Below are 27870 nucleotides of genomic sequence, written 5' to 3'. Positions count from 1 at the left end.
TTCAGACACATCAACTGGAGCCTCCAAAACCACCTAAAACTCCCCTCATTTCTAATTTTATTTTTTTCATTTGAAGCTGAAGTCCACTCTCCTTCTGCTAAAACAAGTTCTATTTTTTCTTTGGATTTTGGTTCTTAGACTTGGTCTCAAGCCTTTCCTTCTCTTCAGCTACTCCTGAAGAGTTTCTCTCTTATAGCTATTGCTGTGTAACTGATATTTTCTTGGTCTGGGGCATGCTGATCTATGGATTCAGCTGTACTAAGCACTCCTAATTTTTGCTTTACCACAGTGATGTTTGCATAAAAGTAAAAGCAGCAGTTACATTGTTGGTGGATGAATTTTTCATGTTAGAAACAGTCTTTGTGCTGTTACGCAAATGCAGTATAATTTTTTGAATAAGTGGGATACAGCATCAATTGAGCTTGTTGTTGTTTAGTCGCTAAATCGTGTCCAACTCTTTTGCAACCCCATGGACTGTAGCCCTCCAGGCTCCTCTGTGCATGGGATTCCCAGGCAAAGATACTGAAGTGGGTTGCCATTTCCTTCTCCAGGGGATCTTCCTGACCCAGGGATCGAACTCATGTCTCCTGCATTGCAGGCAGATTCTTTACTGCTGAGCCACCAGGGAAGCCCATGTCAACTGAAGTACTTACATAAACATACAAATCATTACGTTTTTATCTGGTAATTCACCTTCAAAAATATGGGTAAGATAGGAGGCCCCTCATCGTCTAGTAGTTAGGATTCTGGGCTTTTATTGCCATGGCCCTGGTTCAATCCCTTATCAGGGAACTGAGATCCTGCAAGCCATGTGGTGCAGCAAATATATATATATATATATATAAATTATAGTAATTATTAAAATTAATTATATGTTAATTATTAATTTCAAATTAATATATGAAATTCCTAACTATATATATATACACTCTCAAGTGGAGAAGGCAATGGCACCACACTCCACTACTCTTGCCTGGAGAATCCCAGGGACGGGGGAGCCTGGTGGGCTGCTGTCTATGGGGTCGCACAGAGTCGGACACGACTGAAGCGACTTAGCAGCAGTATGAAATTCAGATCATTATAACCCCCAAAATGGTAATGACTGCTGTATATATGGTGAGTGTGATTAAAAAGCTGCACTCTAGAGCTGAAAGATAGTGAGAAACTGTGCCTCAGTTTCCTCATTTGTAAAATGGGAATAATAATAATACCACTATTCTGCATTGTTCTAATGATGAAATGAGTTAATATATGTGAAGCACTTAGCATAGGGCCTGACACACAGTAAGAGCTACTAGCATATAAGCATTGACTATTACATGAAAGATACTGTATGATTACCTTCTGGAAGCCAGACAAAATTTAGGTGGGCATTTTTATAATGTAGTATTAATTTTTTAATGCTTTGCCCAAGCAAATTGTGATAAAATCCAACAATGACAAATACCAAATGTTTAAATGTTTTAAAACAGAGTGGTGATCTGTTTTGCACACTTTTGATCATTGACTTACCCTAGGAGTTTTCTTTTTTAGATGGCATGTATTTGTCAGAATCAAAGTAAGCATAGTAAGGGCTGTGCCATGCTAGGTCGCTTTAGTCATGTCCGACTCTTTGTGATCCCAAGGACTGTAGCCCACCAGGCTCCTTTGTCCATGGGATTCTCCAGGCAAGAATACTGGTGTGGGTTGCCATGCCCTCCTCCAGGGGATCTTCACAATCCAGGGATCGAACCCACGTTTCCTTTGGTTCCTGCATTGTAGGTGGATTCTTTACCACTGAGCCACCAGGGAAGCCCTAATAAATAGTAGAACCCAAATATCTCTTCCTTTTACATCTGATTTTTCAGTTTGTTGGGAGAAGGCAATGGCACCCCACTCCAGTACTGTTGCCTGGTTGTTTCTGCTACTCTTCCTCTATCCCTGTGGCAAGATTCTCTGCTCTGTTTTGCTTCTTGCACAGTTTGTTTGGACTCTGCCTGCTCTCTTCCTCTGTGCATAAAGCAGCCAGCCCTTGCAGTGGGTAAACTTCAGAAAATTTAGATCTTGTTTTTGCAGCTTGTCTGTGCACAATAAACAGACGACCTGTGCCAGTTTTCTCCCCGGCTCTCTTTGGCACAGGATTGAAAACTGGCCGCTCTGATCAGGAATGCTGCATGTTCCTCTGTGGGTGGCCGAAATCTGAGCTGAAATAGAAGAAACTCAATTTTCTGCTATTCCAGTCCCTTCTACTGAAGAAAAGAGCATCATCATAACTTTGAGAAGTTGATGATGGCCAGTTAGTTTCCTTTTTTACACTACAGTGGTTATTTTTAACAAGTAACTTTTTGAAATTCAAGGTCATGCAAACCCCAGGTAGGATTACCTGAAGTGCTGTGAGCTCTTTCTGAACAGTCCTTAGGCTTGGTTTGGGAACTGTGAGCGGGAAACAAAGAATTTATTTCTGGAGTGCTAGTCAAAACCCATCTATTGGTCCTTTAAATTTGTCATGATGAAACTATAAGATGGCTTAATATAAAATGTAAAGCTGTATCCAGTAGTTTGTATCTTTCTGATCTCTTTTTGATCATTTCATAAGTGACTAGTGGTATCTGTAGTTACGGGACACCAGAGAAACTTTTTCTTTCTGTATATCTAGTTAAGTATTTATCAGTTTATCAGCCAGTCCACCTCCTGAACCAGAAATGATTGTGGGTGATTGATATGTACACATAAAACACAACAATAGTCCATGGATTAAACATTGGGTGACAGTGGTTTCCCTGGCGGTCCAGTGGTTGAGAGTCCACCTTGTAATTCAGGGGACGCTGGTTTGACCTGGTCTGGGAGGATCCCACATGTCGTGGGGTGGCTGAGCCCATGAGCCACAACTACTGAGCCCATGCATTCTAGCACCTGTGCTCCACAACAAGAAAGACCACCGCAGTGAGAAGCCTTCACATGGCAGCTGGAGAGTGGCTCCCACTGGCCACAACTAGAGAAAGCTCACGTGCAGAAACAGACACCCAACACAGCTAAAAATAAATAAATATTCTTTAAAAAAAAAAAAATGGGTATCAGAGGGAAGAACACAATGGTAAGGGTGTTGAGTCAGACATGAAAGCTAAAATGCAGTGTCATCTGTTGATAGCATTACAGCAGAGGTTTCAGAATTTAGTGTGCATTGGTCTCTTGGTGCGAATATTTGTTTAAAATGCAGTTCCTTGGCCTCCCCAAAGGAATTCTGACACCCACGTTGCTAACATGTGTCCCCACACTACTGTGTGGTGTAGACATACTCTAGGAGCACTGAACTATTTACCTACTGCCAATGGGTAAATTTGGCTCCTGACTTTCTGACCATCAACAGAAAAAGGGAAAACTCTTTTTTTCATAGTGTGCAGAAGATAGCAACATTGGCATAAGGTATACATGAAGGCTTAACTAGACTTGTGCTATGCTAAGTCGCTTCAGTCGTGTCCGACTCTGTGCGACCCATAGACAGCAGCCCACCAGGCTCCCCTGTCCCTGGGATTCTCCAGGCAAGAACACTGGAGTGGGCTGCCATTCCCTTCTCCAATGCATGAAAGTTAAAAGTGAAAGTGAAGTCGCTCAGTCGTGTCCGACTCTTAGCGATCCCATGGATTGCAGCCTAACAGGCTCCTCCGTCCATGGGATTTTCCAAGCAAGAGTACTGGAGTGGGGTGCCACTGCCTTCTCAACTTTAATACCTGGGGAACTCCTTAGCGGTCCAGTGGTTAGGACTCTGCTTTCACTACCGTGGCCCCAGGGCTCAATCTCTGGATCCCGCAAATTATGTTTCTGTGGCCAAAAAAAAAAAAAAAACCTTTAGTGTCTGAGGAGGACCTGGACTTGCATAGGAATTCAGGAAGAAAATGTCTTCTCTAATCCTCCCTAACGTGAAATAAGTCAATGAGTCTATTGTATTCAATTAAGAGGTAGTAACTGACCTTCTGGAGAAGAGTACCAAAGCGTCTTAGAGAGAAAAGAATAGAAGAGGGAAAAAAGCTGGGTGGGGTTGTGCTGGGAAAATAGTTTGATATTATCTACAAAAAGAGTGGATGCAGGGAGTTCCCTGGCAGTCCAGTGGTCAGCAGTCCAGCCAAGGGTGCAACTTCAACCCCTGGTTGGGGAACTAAGATCTCATATGTCGCAAGGTGTGACCAGAAATATTAAGGAATATACATTTTTTAGACATAATGCTATTGCACACTTAATAGACTATCAGTATATCATATACCTTTTTTCCCCCATATACCTTTATATGCACTGGGAAGTTGAAAAAATGGTGTGACCTGCCTTATTGTGGTATTTGCTTTTTGTGGTGGTATCTAATTGAATCTGCAGTATCTCTGAAGTTTGCCTGTATAAGTGATGAAAAGATAAGAAATTAGGCACATTCACACAAAATAAAACTTCCTCCAACAAAGGGAGAGAAAATCATACTGACTTATACTCTGAGTACTCTTCCTTTCATATGGAGAAAGAATGCGTTTGGAGACTTTGTGATAGTGGCCTGTATAAGAATAACGATGGCCATTACCATTTCTTCCATGCCTACTTTAGGCCATTCTCCACCATAGGCAGGGCTTCCTAGGTGACTCAGTGGTAAAGAATCCACCTGCAATGCAGGAGATGCAGGAGGCGCAGGTTTGATTCCTGGGTCAGAAAAATCCCCTGGAGAAGGAATTGAGAACCCACTCCAATATCCTGGCCTGGAAAATTCCGTGGACAGAGGCTTCCGGTGAGCTACAGTCCACGAGGTTGCAAAACGGCAGACACAACTGAGCGAGTGAGCAGGCATCGGTGCGCCGCTGTAGGTACATAGGTGTTTTGTTTTCAATTGTCACACAGATTCCAGAGAATGAAGGCCTGTTGTCCCCAATACCCCCAGCCTTTCTCTTCTCCACTCATTATTTTCTATTCTAACTCATTCACACCCAATGTTTTTGAGACTTATCCTTTAATGTAAAATACTGTTACTCTTTCCCGTGCCTTGAATCTAATTCACTTTGCCCTGATGATAGGAACTGACCAGGATAGAGAAATCAATTTTGAAATAATAAATTAGATCTAAAAGTTCTGTAACTGTTTCTTTTTGTTTCTCCATTGACTTCAGTTGATAGGATTTTGACTGACAACTTTGGAATCATCTGAGAAAGTCTTCAGCTCCTCTGTCATTGTTTCCTCCCCAGTGGCAGCTAAAGATTGCAATTGTGGGCTTTTGGCAGAATAAACAGTTGAATCTTCGGTGAGGTCTCTGGAACCTAACTCCCAGGCATTTCCAAAGGATGTATCGAGACTGGACCTTACAGAAATAGCTTCTGTTGGGTCTCTATAACTGATTCCTTTCATGGTGCATTGTCTAGCCCACTAAACGTAGAGAGAATATGCAGTCTTTTCCATTTCTGACCTTTTAATTGATGTGGGACACTAAGAATTACCAGTGATGTTTCATAATCGTAGTGCTTTAGTGCATTCGTTAAACTGGAGATCATATGAAATCAACTTTTATTGTTCTCATTGATATTTGGGGAAAATAATTTTACAAGGCTTTTAGGATGGAAAAAACGCATTAGAACATCAAATCTACTTTAAATATAAAGCTATTCTTTTAAAAGTGATTTGACTTGACATTTTAAGTCTTCTGAGCAGGAACAACCCTGATAAGGCATCAAGTCAAACTCCTTCATTTTGTAGATAGGGAACTTTGTCATTTGATTTTGTTTTTAGGCACTTATAGTACTTTTTTCTTTTTGCCATGCAGTGTGTGAGATCTTACTACACTGATCAGGCATTGGACCCATACCCCCTGCATTGGGAGCACAGAGTCTTAACCACTAGACTGCCAGGGAAATCTACAGATAGGAAACTTTGACTCAGAGAAGCTATGTGCTGCCAGACAGCGGCAGAGCCAGGACTGGAACCCAGTACTCCTGGCTTCCGGCTCTCAGAAAACAATGTCTAAATGACTTTAGTGTAAAATATAATTTGAAAAGAGTTTATTTAAGAAACTCAAAACATAATAAATTTAAGAGTTAAAACTTCTATTGAAATATTATATTGTACTGGGTGTTATACCAGGTGGTTAAAACACAATATATTACCTTCCATACTTTCTAACCTGAGCTTGGAAGATTTTTATACCTATAGATAGATATACACACATATATGTACTCATGAACACACATAAACATATATACACATATAGTTATATGCACACCTACATGTATATATACACATCCTTACACATATTTATCTATGAAGGTGAAGGTGAAGTCGCTCAGTCGTGTCCGACTCTTTGCGACCCCGTGGACTGTAGCCTACCAGGCTTCTCCATCCATGGGATTCACCAGGCAAGAATAGTGGAGTGAGTTACCATTTCCTTCTCCAGGGGATCTTCCCAACCCAGGGATCGAACCCGGGTGTCCCACATTGCAGGCAGATGCTTTAACCTCTGAGCCACCAGGAAAGCCCACATTTATAATAAACATACATATATATGCCAGTAGACTCACATACGTATATATGTCACCTTGGTGACTCAGTTAGTAAAGAATCAGTCTGCAATGCAGCAGACCTCGGTTCAGCCCCTGGATTGGGAAGATCCCCTGGAGAACGAAATAGTGACCCACTTCAGTATTCTTGCCTGGGGAATCCCTTGGACAGAGGAGCCTGATGGGCTACAGTCCATAGGGTTGCAAGAGTAGAGTAGGACATAACTTAGTGACTAAACCATCACCACCATATGTGTGTGTGTGTATATATATACATACACACACACATATATATATACATACACACACACGCCAGTAAATACACACACACATACATATATATCTCAACACACACACATATAGCAGAAGAGTAGAAAACAAGGACTCAGGAGTTAGGCAAACTTTCAACCCTACTGGTATTGGCTGTGTTCTCTCAGGCAAATATGTGAACTTTTAAAATCTGTTTTACCACTTGTAAAATAGAAAAAATAATACTATTCTTAGACGGACTATGAGAAACAAAATAAATGGTATGTTAAATATTTAGCACATTGTCTGCCGTCTAATAAGTTGTCACGCGGAATTTTTCGATGTGGCGCACGGACTCTCAAGTTGTGGCTTGCGGACTCAGTAGTTGTGGTGTGTGGGCTTAGTTACTTTGCAGCCTGTGGGATCATAGTCCCTGACCAGGGATCAAACCTGCGTCCCCTGCTTTGCAAGATGCATTCTTTACCACTGGGCCTCTAGGCAGTGCCAGTGTTTGTGCGCAGTCGTGTCCGACTCTTTGCGACCCTATGGACTATAGCCTGGCAGGCTCTTCTATCCATGGGATTTTCCAGATAAGAGTACTGGGGCCACCAGGGAACTCTCCTAATAAACTTTCAATAAATGTTAGTAGCTAATGTTGGGAACAAAATGTACAAAACGTTGAACAATGGGTAAACTTAAGAAAAGATAGATATGTTTCTCTATCTTGACCTTAATGCTGATCATAATTGTCCTGGCAGACTGGTTACCTCTGGTTTGAGGACTGGACCAAAACCACAGAAGTGGCATAGTCCTATTCATTTGGGAATAAGGGCTTCTAAATAGATGGTGGCACTCTCAATCCTGATCCATGGTAAAAGGAGCCTAGAAGGTGGGAGAGCAGGGTGGCCTGTGGAAGAGCCTGTCCCAGGTCACAGAAGAGCAGAAGTCGCCCGTGTTGCATGTGCTCAGTGTAAATGAAGACACTTACACATGTCAGTTTGTGCTGGGTGGTGGAGTCTGGGGCAGGGGGCAGGCAGTGTGAGTGAGAAGACAAGAATCAGACTGATTGGAACCTGGAAAGGTCAACTGGCAGAACAGCTGTTGGTCTGGAGTCACATCCAGGAATCAAGCCCAGAAGCTCAGGATGAGTCAGAAGAGGCATGGACACCACAGTGCAAGGTGTCCCTGGGCCTGTGCCAGGAGCAAATGGACATCAGGCTGCCCAGATGACCCCCAGGCCAAAGACCAAAAACAAGGTAAGCCAGAGGTGAATGCAAGAGTTAATTTGCAGAGGTTTCTGTGAGTCAGAAGCTAGGGCAGGAGTGGGCTTTCTCTGTAGGCTCCACTTTATCAGCTGATAAATGTTGCTTTTCTGCAGGTTTCTGCCATAGACCTGCTTGCTTCTCTTCCCACCTGTATCAGTCAGAATAGGTTTGGTTTTGCTGCAGTAACAAACAAATCTCAGTGCCTTATAACAACACTTATTTCTTGTTCTAGCTATGTATTCATTATGAATTGCCTATCACTTGGTTACTCGAAATCTTTATTCTGAGGTCCAGGCTGACTATGCAGCCTCTCTCTGGAATGTTGCTGCTCATCATAGCAGATAGAAAAGAAACTATGGAGAACCCTGCATGCGTGTGTGCTTAGTCGCTTCAGTCGTGTCCGACTCTATGTGACACCATGGACTACAACCCACAAGGCTCTTCTGTCCATGGGATTTTCCAGGCAAGAATACTGGAGTGGGTTGCCATGCCCTCCTCCAGGGAATGTTCCGGACCCAGGAATAGAATTCAGGTCTCCTGTGTCTCCTGCATTGGCAGGCAGGTTCTTTACCACTAGCGCCACCTGGGAAGCCCCATGGAGAACGCTGCGCTGACCTTAAAGGTCAGCTTTCTATACAGAAGGAGATGATCCATGTCATTTCCACTTGCATATCATTGGTCAAAACAAGTCATGTGGCAACAGCAAGGTGGCAAAGTTGAATATCCCCCCAGGAAGGGGCAATGAATCTTTATAAGAATAATACAGCCCACCCCATGACTATATCAACCGCAGGGGTGTCTCACTACTCCCAGACCTCAGTCATTGCCCATGTGATCCTAGCTCCCGTCCTCTATCTTGTATCTCTGCACAGAAATCTAGGCCCACATCTGTAGCTGCCAATCAGGCAGTTCTCCTTGGTCACTTTAAACTGAACATGAACAAGCAAACTAAAGTCATTTCCTCTTCAGCATTTTGTTTGTTTTTGGTTGAAGGCCTCCTGTCCGCCTGGCTACACAAATCAGACACCTAGGGGTCATCTGTGACTTCTCTCTCTCCTTTTTCACCTCATATCCACCCACCACTCAGAAAATCTTTTTGATTGTACCCAATACATGTCCCTTGACTATTCCTGCTTCTTTTCATCTCTCCTGCCCCTACTAGTTCTTACGTGCATGCTCAGTCACTCAGTCGTGTCTGACTCTTTGAGACCCCATGGACTATGGCCCACCGGGATCCTCTGTCCGTGGAATTTTCCAGGCAATGATACTGGAGTGGGTTGCCATTTCCTTCTCCAGGGGATCTTCTCAACCCACGGACCAAACTGGCATCTCCTGCATCCCCTGCATTGGCAGGCGGATTCTTTACCACTGTGCCACCTGGAGTATAGTTTTTCTATTCTGAACTCTCGGTGAGCTCTAAAATAATCCTGATGTCTCTGTATTTCCCCTCCCCAGTTCATTCCACCTGACATGCGGTGATCTTTCTAATTTGCAAAACCAACAATACACCCTTCTGTTGCCACCTCTGCTTGAGCCCCTCAGCAGATGGCTTCTGATTGTTCTGGGAGTGGAGTGCCAATAAGGCTCTTTATCTGCCTCTCCAGCCTCACCTTATCCACTGTCCCTCCCTCACAAATGCCTATGTTTCTTGTCCTCACCGTACTGAACTCCTTCCATTTTCTCTACGTGCTGTGCCCTCTGTTGCTTCTGGTATATTGCATGTGTTGTTCCTTCTTTTAAAAAGTTATTTATTTATTTGGCCACACCAGGTCTTACTTGCAGCATGTGGGATCTAGCTCCCTGATGAGGAATTGAACCCTTGCCCCCTGCATTGGAGGGTGGGGTCTTAGCCACTGGACCCCCAGGGAAGTCCCTGTTGTTCCTTCTGACTGTTCTGCTCTCTATCCTCTTCAGCTGTCTGACTTTAAATCATCCCTCATGTCTCAGCTTAAAACTCACTTCCCCCAGGAAGCCTTTCCTGGCTGCCTCCTAAAGCAGGTAAGGTGTTCCTGTTGTATATTCTGGGGCAGCATGCTTTCTTTTCCCTGGCGCACATCACCCTTTATAGCTTCCTTAAATGTCTGTCTTTGCTGCCTCACTGTAATGTCTCTGAGAGCAGTGACTGCTTCAACATTGTGACTCAACTCCTAGCAGAGTGTCTCAAATAGTCTAGGTGCTGGCAGATGCTTATGAAATGACCATGAATGACTGAGCGTGGTGTCAAAACCATAGCTGGCCTGAACTCAAGAGCAAGGCCAGGAGGACATGAAAACGTCCTTGCTTCTTAATGTCAAGGGAAACTGAAGAAAACCAGCTTGGCTTGGCTTGGCTTAGAGCTAGTGGGGTAGTATCAAATTAAAACAGCCTTCCAGAGAAAGGCAAAGGAAGGTCAGGGCCAGGAAGAAATGAGATCCTCTGGGCTATAACCTCCTCGAGCGAATGGATTTTAATTTTGTTCACAGCAGAATCCCTGTGCCTAGAACAGTATTGGGCACATATTAGGCAGTTAAATACTTTGTGGGGGAACTTCCCTGGTGGTCTAATTGTTAGGGCTCCACACTTCCACTGCAGGGGTCACGGGTTTGGTCCCTGGTCTGGCGACTAAGATCCCACAAGCTGTGTGGCATGACCAAAAAAAAAAAAAAAAGAGAGAAAAATAAAATACTTTATTGGCTGAATGAATGGACAAATTCTGGGTCACAATTCTTGGCTCCAGGAATCAACCCTGGCTGACATAAGCAGAAAAAGAATTTATTGAAAGGATATAAGGTAGTTCTCAGAATCAACATAAAGACCAAGATAATCCAGCCTCACAAATGAGCAGCAACCAAGGAGAGCCAGGCAGGTGGAACCATGGCCGAGGTTGTAGCACAGGAATACTTGCTAAGGACGCCACTCCGACACCCCTGCTACCAGACGCCAGCGTCCGCCGCACTCCCACCACTGGCTGTGAGCTGCGGCCCCGCGGGACTCCAGGGACACCGCCCTCCTTGTGAGTCGATCTCACTGACCCTATGACCTGAACTTGCCCCTTCGAGGTTCAGATCCCAGACAGGAATGAACACGTGGTTGTCTGGCAGAGCCAACGTTGATTGCCAGAAAGGGAGAGAGTGTGAATATTTGTCCCCCGTCAGCAGAGGGGGCCATGCTGCCACCTATTTGAGAATTTCTCCCTAAATAAGACAGTCATTTGATGCTAGGCCACCTAAAAATGCTTTATGTCCAATATGGGAGGGTTGGAGAAAAAAATTCAGAACCAAGGAAAGTATTTTTTCATTTAAAACATTTAATTATAATAAATACTAATTATAAAATTTCAATTAATTCACATATGGGTAAAGTATAAAGTGTTAAGTCCCTCTACTTCCCAGTCCCCATTCTACATCAAGATATAACCACACTTAATCAGTTGGAAACAGGTTCTTCTTCAAGAGACTTCTTGGATCAGAATTGTTTCTTAAACTGTACAGGGTTGGACTTCATCATTATGAAGTTGCTTAGAATTTACATGTAAAGCTTATAGTCAGATATTTTTTACTTGGACTCTTAGTCTGGGTCATGTGGCATTGCTGTGGGTTCATATTCCTGGAGAGGGGCTACCTGCCTAATGAAGGGTAAGTCATTTGCTTTGCTTGTGCTTATTTAGTTTTTACTGGGAGTATTTCTTGCTTGGGAGGAATCAGGGATGTAATGGTGTGTGTCATTTTGGTGGGTAGGCAAAATTTGGGCTTTGTTGGAGAGAAGATATTCCTGCTTTTGACCAAGTTTTGTTACTCACCAGGGTTCTTGGCCTCCTTAATCAATAGAAATTGATTAGAGTCCAGACAAGAAATTCAGCGAAGGTTTATTGGGGCCCCAGCTTCAGAGGGAAGGAGAAGAAACAGTAGGTTCCCTTGCTTGTTTTCTTACTGTGGGGAGCAAGCTGGTGCCTTATATGGGCAGAGGGTAGGGTGTGTCCAGGGGTCGGGCTGGAGGGCTGCCTTGGGTGTTTTGTCCACCTCTTAGGTGGTGTTATGTGCAGGGGGCATGCAGAGTAAGTACCCTGCTTTGCTCCAAGCTCTTCAGAAGTGGCTGTTGGGCTTTTTGGTCTCTTTGTATCTTTCGTCCAGAATTTGCCCTAATAGCCCATGACCGCAGTTATGGGCTGTAACAGTTCCGTACAGTTTCTTTGTATTTTGTCGCTGGTGGGGAGATGTGTCCAGGCGCAAGCACTGCAGCACTGAAGCACAGGGTCCCAGGTCCCAGCCTGTCTCAATTTGAGGGCCAAAGGAACATCCTCCTGTTCAGGATGTCGCTTGTAGAGTGTTCTGTTCTTAAGAAAACAAAAATTTTGATGGGTCTTAACTAAACTTATTGTAGTAATCATTTATCTATCTATCTATATTGAAATCATTTGTGTACCTTAAACATACAATGTTGTATGTAAGTTATATTCAATATAGTTGGAAAAAAGAAAAAATTAAATTTTCTCTAAAAAAACCCAAAACCCAAATTATCTGAAATAGTATCTTGCTGATTTTAAAGAAGCCAAGTTCTAGAACCAACCCATTCTCAACTGACCTCTAGGGAAGTTATTCTGGGCATGTAGCTGTTAATTTTCCTTGTTGGGTTGGTGGTTGACCGGTCCATAACTCCAGGAAGGGGTTGGCCAGGCAAAACTAAGACTTTTATATGTCAGACAGTTATACACAAAGACAGAGAATTGGGGCTTAAATAAGTGATTTGAATTTTAACAAAGTGAGACTGGTTTTTTAAAATCTTACTTGTAAGAAATACATGAAAAAATATGTTAAAATTGTAAATGAAATAAAATACTTAAGTGCATCTTAATAAATACATCTCAGGTTGTTGCATGGCTGACCCAAATTGGACATCGAGTTTGGTCCCAAAGTAAAGCCTTGGGCTGGTATTCAGTGTGGTCTCTGAAGAACCTAGGAGCAAAAGCCAGCACGCTGGTCCAGCCTGCTTTGCTCTGTCTTGTCATAGGTTTACTGCTACAAAAGATGTTACGTATGTAATTTTTGAACCCTGCCTTATGTTTCTTCCTTACCAAGCAGTCCACAGTGTTTCTACACAAAAGGGAACAGATACCAAAAGATTATAATGTGACATCCAGGATTCCCATACAAAGCCTTTATGTAAGTCTAAACTTAGGTGCTATATTGGTACCTAAACTGGTAGCAGTTCTGTTTCACAGTTGTGAATTGGCATACATTTTAGGTCTTTTGGATAGAATCTGGTGAACAGATATGGGCTGAAATTTTTAAATGTGGATTCAGTAAGACAATTTCATCTTGAAATTACAGCCAAAATAAAAGTCAGCTGTGATTCATTTGGAAATGTGGACATTTTGAGTGTTGACAACAAAGACAGGCCTTCATTAAAATTATAATTTTCCAGCGTGTCTACAGTGAAGCTGGAACAAATATGACAGAAAGCCATAATATTTTGTTTATGCCAAGAAACATTGGCTTTCTAAAAGAAGATGCCAGTTAAAGTGGTAACGTAAAGATAGGTGAAAGCGATACACTTTGATATCTTACTTTGAATTTAACTGGCGCTTGCTTTGGTGTCTTGACTGTTATACAGACAATCTGAACAGATTAGAAATGTTGGAAAAGCCCATATATGAATCTGTTAAAACAATCCCTTTGTTTTGTCTGAATAGGAAGGAAACAGGTCTGTCATTTCGCCAGGGAGAGGCTAGACCGTGACCAGGGCATTGAAGGGCCAAGGAAAAGAATTAGAGGCATTGGCACAGAAGGAGGAAGTCGAGTTGCGGTGGCTGCAGTGGGAGCCGTGGAGGGAGCAGGGGGCCAGCGCTGCCTGGAGAGGGTGTGTGGAGTGGAAGTTGTGGTGTTGCCAAAGCTAGTTGTCTTCTCAGCCCACGAACCACAAGCCAAGTGTGCTACTGGGTTTTTGCAAACTTTCAGTACAGTAATAGGAATCTACATGAAAACAAAAATACATGTCTCCACAAAGCCTTGTGTACCAATGCCCCTAGCAGCTTTATGTGTGATAGCCAAAAATGGAAAACAGCCTAGAAACTGAAAACAACCCGGATGTCCATCAACAGGTGGCAAGTAAAATGCTATTCACAATAAAAAGGACGCACATAGCAGTGTGGAAATCCTCAAAATCATTTACTGAATAGACAGGCTCTCCCCTCACCGATAAAAAGAATATATGCTCTATCATTCCATTTATATAAAACCCCCAAAATGCAAACTAATCTTTAGTGAAGAAAACAAATCTGTGGTTTAGTAGTTGCTTGGGGATAGGGCAGAAGGAGGAATGGGTTGCAAAGGGGCACAAGAATTTAAGGGGCTTATGGAAATATTTGGTAAATTGCATTGGTTTCACAGATACGTTCCTGTGTCAAAACATATCAAATTATTTGGTCAGCAATCGGGGAAGGGCCTCATGACCCTCAGCTAGAGAAGACAAGATATAATGACACTTAGCAAGAGGGGAAAGTGGACCTTATGGTTATAAATTAACAGACTTCAAAAAGGGTATTTGAAAGGGATGTTCAAAATAAATATTTTAAAGAGCTCAGGGTATCTGCTCAGTAAAGCACTTAGGACCTGTAAAGTGGTTATAGTATTTGTCCAAGAGCAGTTAAGTACTGAAGATCTAGAAAGAGATCACAGTCTTTGTCTGGACAAGCAAGGCAGTAAGTTATGAGTTTTAGCTTTCAGAATATTAACATGAAATTCAGATTCAGATGATAATGGATATGTATTTTACCATGCCACCCTGCTCTGCCAGGACACTGCTGCTGCTACTGCTGCTAAGTCATTTCAGTCGTGTCCAACTCTGTGCGACCTCATAGATGGCAGCCCACCAGGCTCCCCCGTCCCTGGGATTCTCCAGGCAAGAACACTGGAGTGGGTTGCCATTCCCTTCTCCAATGCATGAAAGTGAAAAGTGAAAGTGAAGTTGCTCAGTCGTGTCCGACCCTCAGCGACCCCATGGACTGCAGCCTCTGTCCATGGGATTTGCCAGGCAAGAGTACTGGAGTGGGGTGCCATTGCCTTCTCCGTGCCAGGACACAAATCTACATATTATACCTAAGAGTCCTCAGACTATGAATAATCCTTTCATTGGATTCTAACTGTTCACCATTAATGTAGTGGAATTTGAAGGAAGTGGAAGGTGGGAAAGATTTACCTGGAAAACAACAATGAGCTAGCGGTATTAGCAAGGCTGAGACTGTCACAGAGCCTGTGGTTACTTGTAGCCTGGTGGCTTCCAGCTCATACCAGGGGCCCTGAGATTATTCATCTATTCATACCAGTATCCTCACACTGTTCTTTGAGATTTTTGTTTCGGTCTTTATGAATCAGTTGTGGATGTCATAGGGTAGTTTTATTTATTTATTAATATTTATTTTAAAAATTTTATTTGGGTTTCCAGGTCTTAGTTGTGGCACACAGGATCTTTGATCTTCACTGTGGTATCCAAGATCTTTAGTTGCTGCATTTGAGCTCTTAGTTATGGCGTGTGGGATCTAGTGCCCTGACCAGGGATCAAATCCAGACCCCTGCATTAAGGAGTGCAGAGTCTTAGCCACTGAACCACCGGGAAAGTCCCCATAAAGTAGTTTTGGATTTTCACTTTTACAGTGTGTGACTTTAAGTTCTGCTGATTTGGTGGGGGAAGCGGGGTATTGAGGGGCAAGGGAGAGGTGATATTCTTGTGCAGAGTCATTGGTAGAATTTGAATAAAAACCTCCATCTCTGGAGTCCTGCTTTTTCAGTTATCCCTGATGTCCTTGTTTGCACAGATTTTGTGATGGTGTTGGCTTGATTGGGGCGGCAGATAAATTATGCTCATTTACGGTGGAAATCAAAGCATGTCAGCACATCTGATTGATGGCGTGCAGCGCCACGTGCTGACTGATGTGCCGTCTGTGACAGCTGGGGTACCCATCCCCTTCAGCCTTCTCCCATCCCGACACTCGACAGAGCTTCATTCTAATCGCGTCACTGGAGGCCTCTTCTGGCAAGTATGGGCTGAAAGGTATGAATGTTAAGTTTCAGAGTAATATTTTTAAAAAAATACATGGTGCTATGAAAAGCGTATTGATAATTAATGAAATAGAATCAGGTAGGAATTTCTTGGAGAGATAAAAGAGAGATGGTGTTTGTAATCTGAGAGTGAGCATGAAAAATTCTTATGAGCTCAGTTTCAAGCTGATGCATATTAATATCAGAAGATAAAAAATTTGTCGACGTGCCATGTGCAATTAAACGTTAATCAAGGAGAGACACATGCATGTCATTACTGGCAATAGAACACTGTTTATGTGGTTTTTAATTTCCACGCTACTGAAATGGAACACAACCATAATATATAAAATCTACTAGGGAATTCAACAGTTTTGCAATTAAATTTCAAGTCTTTCAAAATCATCTTGTCTATTTAACAAGTCGCTGTAATTGTTTAATAATTACTTGAATAAAAGGCCCTGCTGCTGCTGCTGCTAAGTCGCTTCAGTCGTGTCCTATGCGACCCCATAGACGGCAGCCCACCAGGCTCCCCTGTCCCTGGGATTCTCCGGGCAAGAACACTGGAGTGGGTTGCCATTGCCTTCTCCAGACTCTAGAGAAATAAAAGACCCTAGAGAAACATATATGGGAGTAAGTGCAAATAAAATTAATGAGTGAAAAAAGTGACCCAGGCTGATGTGTGGAATAGTGGTAAAATCTACAGATGCTCCTTCAAGTAAAGGATGAGCATGAGGCAGGCCCAGGAAGCTTTTCGTATGTGTTGAGAAGTTTGGATGGTTAGTGTAGTTAGCTTGGTATGTGGGGAGGGACAGTAGGCAGTAAGGATAAGTTCAGGTAAAAGTAATTTAGCTGAAATTTAGCATTCATACCTTTCAACCCAGCTAAAAGTAATGGAGTGTCCAGTCTATAGCAGTTTACAGCCTCATTTCTCTAAATGTGGTCCTTGGAAAGCAGCATCATCTGGGAGTCTGTTATTGAAGTAGAGTCTCAGGCCCCACCTCAAATCTACTGATTCAGAATTTTCATTTTAATGATATTTCCAAGTGATTCATAGGCATATTAAAGTCCAATTTAGGAAATAAAGATATTTTGATATATCCTTTAATAAGAATTTGGAGGTAAGCAGTTTCAGAGTGGTTGGATCTACCATTCTGGATCATCAGTAACACAGGCTTTTATCTCAGGATTTGGAGGTAAGCAATTCCAGAGTGGTTGGATCTACCACTCTGGATCATCAGTAACACAGGCTTTTATCTCAGGATTTGGAGGTAAGCAATTCCAGAGTCACTGGATCTATATCATCAATAACATAAGCTTTCATCTCATTACATTTTGCCAGAGTTAGCACGTCGATTTTTTTAGCCTTACTCTCGGTGACCTCATGGTTCCAAGATGGCTGCTGTAGCTCTTTGCACAAGTGAGTTCCAAACAGGAAGGATGGGACATACTTGTAGTATCTCATTGGCCAGAACGGGGTTACATGTTGACTTGTAAACTTGTAATCATTTGGGAAGAGGAGTGGTATAAACATGATTAATTTATACCATTTGTTCATTTAGTTTAAAAAAAAAAAAATGGATTGCCTGCTATGTGTCGACCCATAGCATATCCCTTGGGGCTAAGCCTGAGATCAAGAGTCTCTGTTCATTAATTGCACAAAATTTGGGTTCTGCTAGTAAAGAGGAATGGAGGAAACCATTATTAGACAGGAATCATTGCCTATTGCTGGTAGGATAGGCCAGATTTGGAAGAGTGTTGGAAGCCATGCCAAGACTGGACTTGATCCACAGTGTTCATTGGAGAATCAAGGGAGGGTTGATGTTTTGAGAAGCAAATCTAGTCTGTGGTGCATGTACTGAGGCCAGTAAGGAGATTTATGCAGTTGTTCAAGTGAGAGATGATGACAGCTGACCTAGGACAGCGACAAGCAGAATGGAAAGAAGGGATACATTTGGAAGGCCACTCCAAGACAGAAGCCATTACTTAGTGATGCTGTATGCGGGCGGTAAAAAAGGGAAAGGCTCAGAGGTGAGTCACTGAGACTTCAGCGGAATAAATAAGCTGTCTAATGGCAGTTGCCATTATAAAAAAACTATGTATTACATACATGTGATCACAAGTTACAAAGCTCTGTAACTTAGATTTTCCACTTTATGGATCGCAAACTGATTTTTGTGTTAGTACATAGAGAACTCATTCATCCCTCTTTAACTATTTTTGTATTTATTTGAAAAATACTGTAAAGCCCAAGGAATTTAAGAATCATTTGTAAACTGATAAATTTAAGAAATTATAAAAAGTAAAAAAGAAATTGCCCTCTCCATCTTGCTGCTGGAAATGTGCACCCTTCCTCAATTTTCTCCTTAAGGTAATTCAGAATACCCAGAGGTTCCAATGCACATACACACTTCTCTCCTTTCTCTTTTTCAGAATGATAAATTCGTATTCGTCTGCAGCGTGTAATTTCCACTGTCACTCTTTTCCACAAAAATCCTTGCCCTTTATTTGTCGTGTGTGGCCAGAATTCGAAGAATCCCCAGTGTTAACACAGGAGGATTCTGCCTCAAAGTTTGCACCTTCTCTTTTTCTATTCATGTGTGTAGATTAAAATTTACAGCATGTGCTTCTCGTGAGCTTTTAATCTACAGTCCATTTATTGTTTTGTTCATTGTCTTTCTTCACTAGGATGTAAGTTTTGTGAGGGCAGGGATTTTTTTGTTTGTTTCGTTAATAGATATATCCTCACAGCCTGCACAGCATCTTGCCCAAATAGGTGCTCAATAAATATTTGTAAATGAATGTGTTTCCAGCAGATTATTCTCACTGTGCTTTAACACATTTGAAATCTCCAAATGTTTTTTTTTTCCCCTGTACCTTCCTTCTGTGCCTTTCTTCCTTGGAGTCGGAAAAGCTCTTTTGGAATCTCCACTCTCTCCTTTTATTACTACCTTCTTCTGATGAGATAAATTTCATATGGTGTTCTCAAGGGGGTCAACCAATTTTAATATTTATTTAATATTAATTAATACTAATCTAGAGAAAGGGGAAGTACAGTCATGAATTCCCCCCATAGAGGTCCCTCGATGCCTGCCACAGTGAAGCCAAAGTGATCATTGCCACCTGGTCCTTGGTGTTATTGGCCTCACAGCCTCTCTCCCTTGTATGCAGGCCCAAGCTGGCCAAATGGATGTTTAGACTCCCTTTGGAGGCTGGGAGAACTCAAGCAGCTGTTGCCTTTGTGCAATCCCCATGGCCACAGCCCCATCATACAACGGGCACATCCCTTACTTTCCAAAGGAGAGAAAGAGGCAAATACATATGATCCATGACACTGGGTGACGCTTTTATCCCTCACAACCATTAAAGTAATAAATTATATCACCGTTTTAGAAAGGAGGAAATTTATCTCATCAGAAGAAGGTAGTAATAAAAGGAGAGAGTGGAGATTCCAAAAGAGCTTTTCCGACTCCAAACCCCGTTGTGTTTTTACCCTACACCACTTTTTCGTAAAAGTTCTGAACAGATTGTTTGATGTTTTTCTTTTTCTTCATCATTACTTTGAAAAGGTCAATTTTGACATTTGATTTACATTTCCTGACAAGCCATGTATCATTTTCCTCCTCTCCTCCCTTCCTCTTACCCTTCCTTTTTCATTCTTTGCATTTATAATGGAACAGATGATAGCTTTTCATGATGTGCTAGTGATGGTATATTTTATGGAAAATGCCAGACAAATAAAATTATAAGTAGTCACTAGTGGAAACCTACGCTGGAAAATATGATTTCAGCCATAGTTCCATGTTTTTAAAAAGCTATTTTTGCTGATCTCTACTAAGAGTCCCAGAAACAGATGGCCATGTTTGCTGGATTTGCTGCTAGTTTCTATGTCTCCTTTTCTCCTATACATTTATGGTGACCAAGTTTACTTTTAAAAACATGTTGAGAAGAATGAAAATTTTTTTTTTTTCAGATTGAAGTTGTCTAGGAAAAAAATCATGCTTAAGAAAGGATCTGTAAAATCAAAGAGGCAGATGTATCTTCTAGAAAACCCATTCTCTGATCAGGCCATTTTATCTCTGAAGCCTTCTGGCCTGTCCACCTCCCACTCCCCAGCCAATAAATGCCAAACTCCTTAGTTTGGCAGTCAGAGGCCTTGCCCATCTGGTCTCAGATGATTTTTTGGACTTTGCTTTCTAATGCCAAGATTTTGTGTTCTATTCTGCAACAAAATAAGACTGTTTATTTTTCTGGAAGAGCCCAGCTTTCCTCTTTTGCTCACCTTTGTTTGTTTTACCTGAAGAGGTTTTTTTCCTTTTTTCCTTTGCTTAAGAAAAGTATTCCTTCCATCTCTCCTAGCTCAAATACTGCCTCCTCCAGAGAGCTTTCCTGGATTAGATTTGCTTTCACACCTCTGGACACAACCAGTCTGTCCCTTCTTTAGGATGGGTCTGGTAAAAAAAAAAAAAACCCGCCTGCCAGTGCAGGATAAATGGATTGGATCCCTGGATCTGGAAGATCCCCTGGAGAAGAAAATGGCAACCCACACCAATATTTTTGCCTGGGAAATCCCATGGACCGAGGAGCCCAGCGGGCTACGGTTCATGGGGTCAAAAAACAATCAGACACAGCTTAGTGACTAAATGACAACAACAACAAATTTTTACTTTATTTTTGCCCAAATTTAGAGAACAGTTTTAAGGCTATTTTTTAAAAAACTGAATATGTAGGGACTTCCCTGGTGGTCCAGTGGTTAAGATTCTACTCCTAATGTATGAGGCCTGGGTTCAATCCCGTCAGGGAATGAGATCCTGCATGCCCCAACTAAGCACTTGTGTGACAGCTAAACATCCCACATACCACAACTGAGACCCAGCACAGCCAAAAAGAAAAAAGAATGGGTAGCTATATTAGCTGTTTGGTCGTAAACCTTATTTGCATGAAGCTGTATTTAGACATAAGAAAAAATTTACATAAAATATCTTAGAAGCAAATCTTGTAAAAATAAAAAGGAGCTGATACAATAAATCGTAAAAAAAAAAAAAGAATGTCAAAATATTTTGAATGAAAGCAATTAGCAAAGGTTCTATTAATGGTACAGTGGTACAAGGTGGCAGATGGGCAGCCTGTAGACTTTAAATTTGTCAACCATAGTGTCTGAAGCAAAGCAATTCCATTTGAATGCCTTCAGATTGGCATGTACACTCTGTTCGCTAGCCTCCCCACTCCCTGTTGCCTTGCACCTGGTGTTTCACATTTATACACATGCTGCCTGACCTCTAATGGTACTTGAGTTCACATGCTCCATGTTGCTGTGTAATCAGTCACTCAACAATACACCAGGTCCAGATCATGACTCTCACTTCCTAGCTAGTTGTTTTGGGTTAGAAGTAAGAGTTCTATTAACACCTTTCAATGCCTTTTGCCTTTGAAATGGGCCTTATGCAAAGAAACAGGTATATATTTGACTATAGACTCAAATACAGACACACATGTGGTGATGGGTCAAAGATTCCTGGAATGCACTGGAGAATAAGCATGTTTATCACTGAACTGAAAGAACTCCCACCAAAGCTGCCTTCAACTTACCTCTAAGCCTTAGAAACAGAAGTGACCCTTTGCGGCTATGAATCAAGAGGCTGGACTGGGTTGGAGGAGGGTTGGCAAATGGGTGTGGCCATCACCACACCTCTATTATCCTGTGCCCACACTTTACCACCTATGATGTCACTGCTGAGCCTAGACAAGGCTCTATGACTCTAACACTAAGTGTTAAATTTCTGCTCCCAATAATCAAAGTTGGCACAAGAGGGAAGTCAGGGTGAAAATATTTGGCCCTTCACAGTTAGAAGAACATTGGGGTGTTGCTTTAGCCAAAAATGGAAGATTTGGATTTAATCAGGTTAGTAAGAAGTGAAACCGTGTATGCAAAAGTTCATTATAAATTAGGAAATGCTATAAATGCTGCTGTTTATTGATTGGTTGCCCTGTACTTTACCTAAGTATTTTAGATCACTTCAAATGCCTGCAGGATGGGTGTTACCTCCATTTTATGATTGGGAAATAGGGCTTGGATGTTAAATAAACTTGCCTGAGTCCCCAGGCTCACAGTAAGCTGTGCTGAGACCCCTTGCAGCTTTGTCTGACATGGGCCTGCCCACTTTGCATGGGGTCCTGCAGCTCCCAGGTTATGCTCCAGCTACATGAGTTAGTTATTACCACAACAATTTCTGCTTTAATGAACATTCTACGTAAATATAAAGTAGGTCATGTTCCTTCTTATTCTCCCGGAGCTGTCCCCAGATTCTACCCTGTTTCCAGACCCAGGCTCCTACTTTGGATGATGTATGAACAAGGTCTGCTCCTGCAGAGAAATCAGGAGACAGGCAACAACAAAGGATAAAGGTGAAACGGCCAGGGTCAGGTCAAGAGCTTCCCATGTCAGCTCTTTCCAGTCTTGCAAGAATCAGATAGAAGCCTTAAGGAGGTCCTAGAAACCAAAGGCGATAATTAAGAGAAGATGGAGAGTGAAGTGGAATGCTGAAAAAAAAAAAAATAGGAAACATTTGCAACTTGGACTAACATTGATTATCTTAAATTATCTGCGTGGTTAAATAATATGCATGAATTCTCATGTTGCTTCTAATGTGTTTGAAGTTAGAGAAGCTTTATAAACAGCCTGGGATTCTATACAAAATTCTGGTATGTGTCTGATGTTAGTCTACATCATTTGAGAAGCCTACAGAGTTACTCCATGGTTGCTGAATTCCAGAATTTAGTGAGCTGTCTAGCTCAGGAGTTGGTATTTATTGCGTGTGTGAATAGTTTTGTTGCTGTTACTGAAAAGCAGGTGGTAGTTATATCTCTGAATATCTCATTTCACAAACAGCTAACTGGATGTGGTTGCTGAAGGACCACTTGAGGCAGCCAGAGGCCAAGGGTCCAGATGCCTTCCCAACCAAAGGATGCACAAGGTTGACCTCTGGAAGAGATACAGGGTCTCAGTCCCAGACTGCCATACCGTTCCTTGTAGAAGAATCACTGTGTTTTGACCTTCTGTCCCCCTCACATTTCTCCTTGGAGGTCTGTGAAGTTAAAAAATTCAAGACAGATCATAAAACATTGGAGAAGTAATTGTAAGCAGTTCCTTATTCACAGTTTTTTTCGATCTAAAGGTCATCCTTGATTCCTCTCTCTCACTCATACCCTACCATCCATCCATTTGTAAGCCCTGTTGGTTCTGTGTCCAAAATATGTCTTGAATCCATCTGCTTCTGTCAACTTTCACTGACACCATCCTAATCCAAGCCACCATCATGATAGCCTCTTAACTAGAAAACTGGTCTCTTATTCCCATCTCTGACCCCAGTATTCCATTCTCCATTTAATGATCAGAGTGACTGAGTAAAGGATTTAATCACGTAATTCCACTACTTAACCCACCAATAGTTCCCCATTATATTTAGAGTAGATTCCAGCTCCTTACCATAGCCTTCAGGGCTTTGAGTAATCTGTCCCTTGCTTTTATCTCAAGCCGTTTGCTACCTGACTCTCCCTGTGGTACTTTTTTGCCTGCCTTTCACAGAGCCTTTGCACATGTTTTTCTCCCAACTCGTGCTATGGCTAACTCACATGGGTCTCCGTTTTAGTGTTAATAGAAGCCCATTGACTACACATTCTAAAATAAGTCCCTGGCCCACAAGCCTTTCTCTCACATTACCTTGTTCCCTTCCTTCATGGCCCTTAACCACACTTTGTAATTATTTATTTCACTGGTTTCCTGATATGCTTATAGCTTGTCTCCTCTACTAGACTGTGAGCCCCTCATGGGGGCTCTTGTCTGATTGGCTCACCAAGAAGACTAAGTACTTACTCTTCTCCCAGAGCTGATTCCACGGTGGGTTCTCTACATTAGTAATCTTTGTCTTGGGTCAGTGGCCCACACAAGGATGAGTTTCTATTACGTGAGGGCATAGGCTCCTGCCCATCCTCTATCCATTGCCCTCTTCACCAGAAGATCTGCATTTCGTCTATGAAAGAGGATATGATACTGTGTGAATGCCAGGGCCCTGTTTTCCTGTAGGATGCATATCTCTGTGTTTCAAACTCAGAGCAAGCACCGTAGGCATATCCCATGACAAGGTTGGAAGCCCTGCTGGCATCAGAATCCCGGGGTGTTACTCTTGCCTCCTTCCCTGATGGACCACAGACTATGCAAGCTATTTAACTTCCAAAATTTTACCTCTTAAAGTCATCATCAGATACACTAAATATGTCTAAATTCTGTTTAAATGTTTACTATCTAAATTTAGATGAAATTCTTAGCTTAATACATAGTAAGCACCTAAATGATATTTGTTAGAGTAGAAGTTTAATAAATATTTGTTGAATGAATGAATAAGTAACTTTCTTAGCCTCTCAAACTTCAGTTTCATCACCTGTAAATAAAGAGATTTAAGAGGATGATAACTTTCCAGTCTTTGGATTTAGTTATGAGGATGTTAATAATTGTGATAATTTTTGGTTATGTTATTATTGACTTTTTCAGGATTGTTATGAGGTATGATAAACAGTCAAATTCTAAATTAAATTCAAGAAAACAAATTAAACAAAATTTGAATAAAAATGAAAACATTTAAAAAATCACCCTAAATCAAATGATAATCTGGTCTTTGATTTAAAGTGTGTCTGTGGTCATCACAGGGCTTGCAGCTTCTCTAAGGGTCTTTAACATTTCCAGGACAGTAGTTAATCATTTAATGTAGGTACCTCTTCAGCAATGAACGTGCACTCTTCTTTTAGACATCTGTTTGCATATGCTGCCCTAGGCCATGAGATATGAAACCATTAAGAAAATACAAGCCAGGTCCTCTGCTAAAGTCAATAAAAATCGTTTGGTTGAAGGTACCCATTTTTAAGAGACTGCACAATGCCAACCCACTCCAGTTCTCTTGCCTGGAGAATCCCATGGACGCAGGAGCCTGGTAGGGTGCAGTCTGTGGGGTCGCTAAGAGTTGGACACGACTGAGCGACTGACTTCACTTTCACTTTCACTTTCATGCATTGGAAAAGGAAATGGCAACCCACTCCAGTGTTCTTATCAGGAGAATCCCAGGGATGGTGGAGCCTGGTGGGCTGCCGTCTATGGGGTCGCAGAGTCGGACACGACTGAAGCGACTCAGCAGCAGCAGCAGCAGCAGCACACTCATCTTTTAACTGATTCTCTTGATAGTGTTGTTTCTGAGTAATTGTCAAGTCAAACAACAATTGGTAAGAATTAATATCCAGACTATCTAATGGATTTCTACAAACCAGTCTTTTAAAAAAGACAACCCTGTAGAAAATGGCCTGACAATATGAAGAGGCAATGAGCGGAGGAAACCTGAATAGCCATTTGGCATATAAAAAGGTGGACTACTCACTAGTAAGGAAAGGCAGATTAAAGTGAGAAAATAACATATCACACTCATTAGATTAGCAAAATTTAAGAGCTTGTTAACATCAGGATTGGTGAGGACATGAGGAAACAGGAACATAAGAATGTAGGTGGGAGTATAAATTGGCACAGTGGTTCTGCAGCAGAATACGGCCGTGTGCAGTTGCGCTGGAGATGAGAATACCCTTAACCCAGCAATGCCATTTCTAGGCATACATCATGGAATGTGCACAAGGAGACAAGTACAAGGGTGTTTACTGTTATGGCAAGAAAAAAAAAAAATAAGGTGGGAGGTGAGGTAAAACTTTAAATGTCCATCAAAAAGGGAAGATATAATTGTGTAATAATCATGCAACTTAATACAATTGAATATTATTCAGAAGTTAGAATAACACAATGTTGAATATAAACAGGCAATTCCTAAAAAAATGTATATACTATGATACCATGTAGGAAAAACTTCAAAAATCACAAAATGCTACTTTCTATTGTTTGTGGATTGATACCTATGAGGTTAATAAATGAAAACAAGGGGAAAGTTATACCTAGTGCAGGATGGTAGTTACCTCTGGGGATGGAGGAGAAGAGCTCTAAAAGTAACATTTTACTTCTTTAAAAAAATATCTATTTTTGCTGCTGCTGCTGTTTAATCATTGTATCCAACTCTGCGACCCCATGACTATATATAGTCCACCATGTTCCTCTGTTCATGGGATTCTCCAGGCAAGAGTACTGGGATGGGTTGTCATTTCCTTCTCCAAGGGATCTTCCCAACCCAGGGATCAAGCCCAAGTCTGTGGCTTTGCAGGTGGATTCTTTACTACTAAGCCATCTGGGAAGCCCTATGCACAGACACACACACACACACACACACATATATACAGAATATTTAAAATTGTTGAAACTAGTAGTATCTACCTAAGTATCTGTCATATTATTCTATTTAATGTTTTGATGTATTTTATAATTTAAAAAAAAAAAAACCTTAGAAAATAAGAATGCTATATGTATTAAAAAGTCCAGTATCAAAGTCTACTCCTTTGCAGTTTAGCAGTTTAGAGATCGTCTTCCTCCCCTTTTATCCCCCAGTGGCTAGTTTTCACTTGGCCTTTGGGTGTGTCCTTAAACCCTTCAGCTGTCTTAGAGGGTGCCCCCTTACCCAGGGTTGGGTTACAGGCTTCTCTGTATGCTCTCTTAGCACCGTCCCTTTTCCTTCTAGCAGCACTTCTCACTTGGTCATGCCGTGTCCTGTTTGCTGCTTCTGTGGGCCTACTGGACCCTATGACATTCCTCTGGGCACAAGCAGAGTCTTTACTGTGGCATCCCTAAGGACAGCTGTGTGAATGTGCGCCGTAGTATTTATCAAGTGACTGTGTGTGAATTCATGGATATTTCAGTGGCTTAAGTTCCCTTGCTGTGCACATGGAGGGCCATAGTCAGATACCTGAAATCACTGTTTGTTGGACTGAAACTATAAAGCAGAATTTGTTGATGTCAAGGAGCTCTGTGCTGCTTTCTCGGATTTGGCCAGCTGTGGGCCCATGGAGGGGAAGAGCAGGGTGATGTTTTTCATGTAAGGGAACCTTTTTCTGGACCCACGGATATACCCAATCCAAGAATCAGGTTCTCATTAAGCTGTGCAGGGGCCACACTGCATCCAGCTGAATTTCCTGGGCACTGGGAGGTGGGGTTCCCCAGCCCATCAGTCAGGCCAGCTTTTCACGGGAAGGACCGCTGCTCCAGCCTCCCCGACACCCAGCCGCCCAGTCCCTGGTTTGCCCTGGGTTCAGGTCAGGTGGCCTCGTGGGGCAGCCCACTGCAGCCTCTCTTCCTTCTTACTAACCTCTGGCCCCGCTAAAACCTCGGAAAGGGCCCTTCTCCCTCAGACTCAAAGAGAACTAGCCTCTTTTCCCTCCCTTCCTCTCTCATTCATTGTTGATTCATTAAAATATGCTGCCATTTCAAGCCCACCTCCCCCTAGCCTAGTTGGCACTGGCTCAGCCCCTGGCTCCAAAACTTCTGCCCTTGACAGAGCTTGTTGGTGGCTGCAAGCTGGTAACTCTCCCCAGAACCTTTCTTGGCCAGACTAGATCCCTGAAATCTTAGAGCACAGAGTCCTGTGTTGATAGCACTTAGGGCCATTTGCTTTCTTGACATTGCAAAGAGAGCCTTAGCTCTTGGGTGAAGGATTGCTTTTTACCTTGCTCGACTTCTACTTCCTCGTTTGCAAAACAATAAATAACAGCCTGCATCAGAGTTTTGAGATAATAATTAGGGTAGTAAAGTGGTTAGGCTGGCATAACGCTTCAGCCTGTATCCTGGTTCTACCTGTTCAATTTTCCATCAGAAGCAGAGTAATCCTGGTCCCAGCCTTGTGCACTGTAGATGCTTAGAACGATGCCTGATCCTTAATG

The 27870-nt window shown here is 42.2% G+C and overlaps 1 protein-coding gene across 2 annotated transcripts in view; it reads left to right on the top strand.

The window, feature by feature from the left end:
- The window catches only part of TBC1D1 (TBC1 domain family member 1), a 224205-nt gene that overhangs the window by 35234 nt on the left and 161101 nt on the right, over positions 1–27870 (top strand). The gene's annotated exons all lie outside the window — the stretch shown is intronic.

The sequence above is a fragment of the Bubalus bubalis genome, chromosome 7, assembly GCF_019923935.1.
Source record: "Bubalus bubalis isolate 160015118507 breed Murrah chromosome 7, NDDB_SH_1, whole genome shotgun sequence".
In the NCBI taxonomy this organism is placed as follows: domain Eukaryota; kingdom Metazoa; phylum Chordata; class Mammalia; order Artiodactyla; family Bovidae; genus Bubalus; species Bubalus bubalis.
The sequence above is the reverse complement of the archived record's forward strand: the minus strand, read 5'-3'. Positions and strand labels throughout refer to the sequence as shown.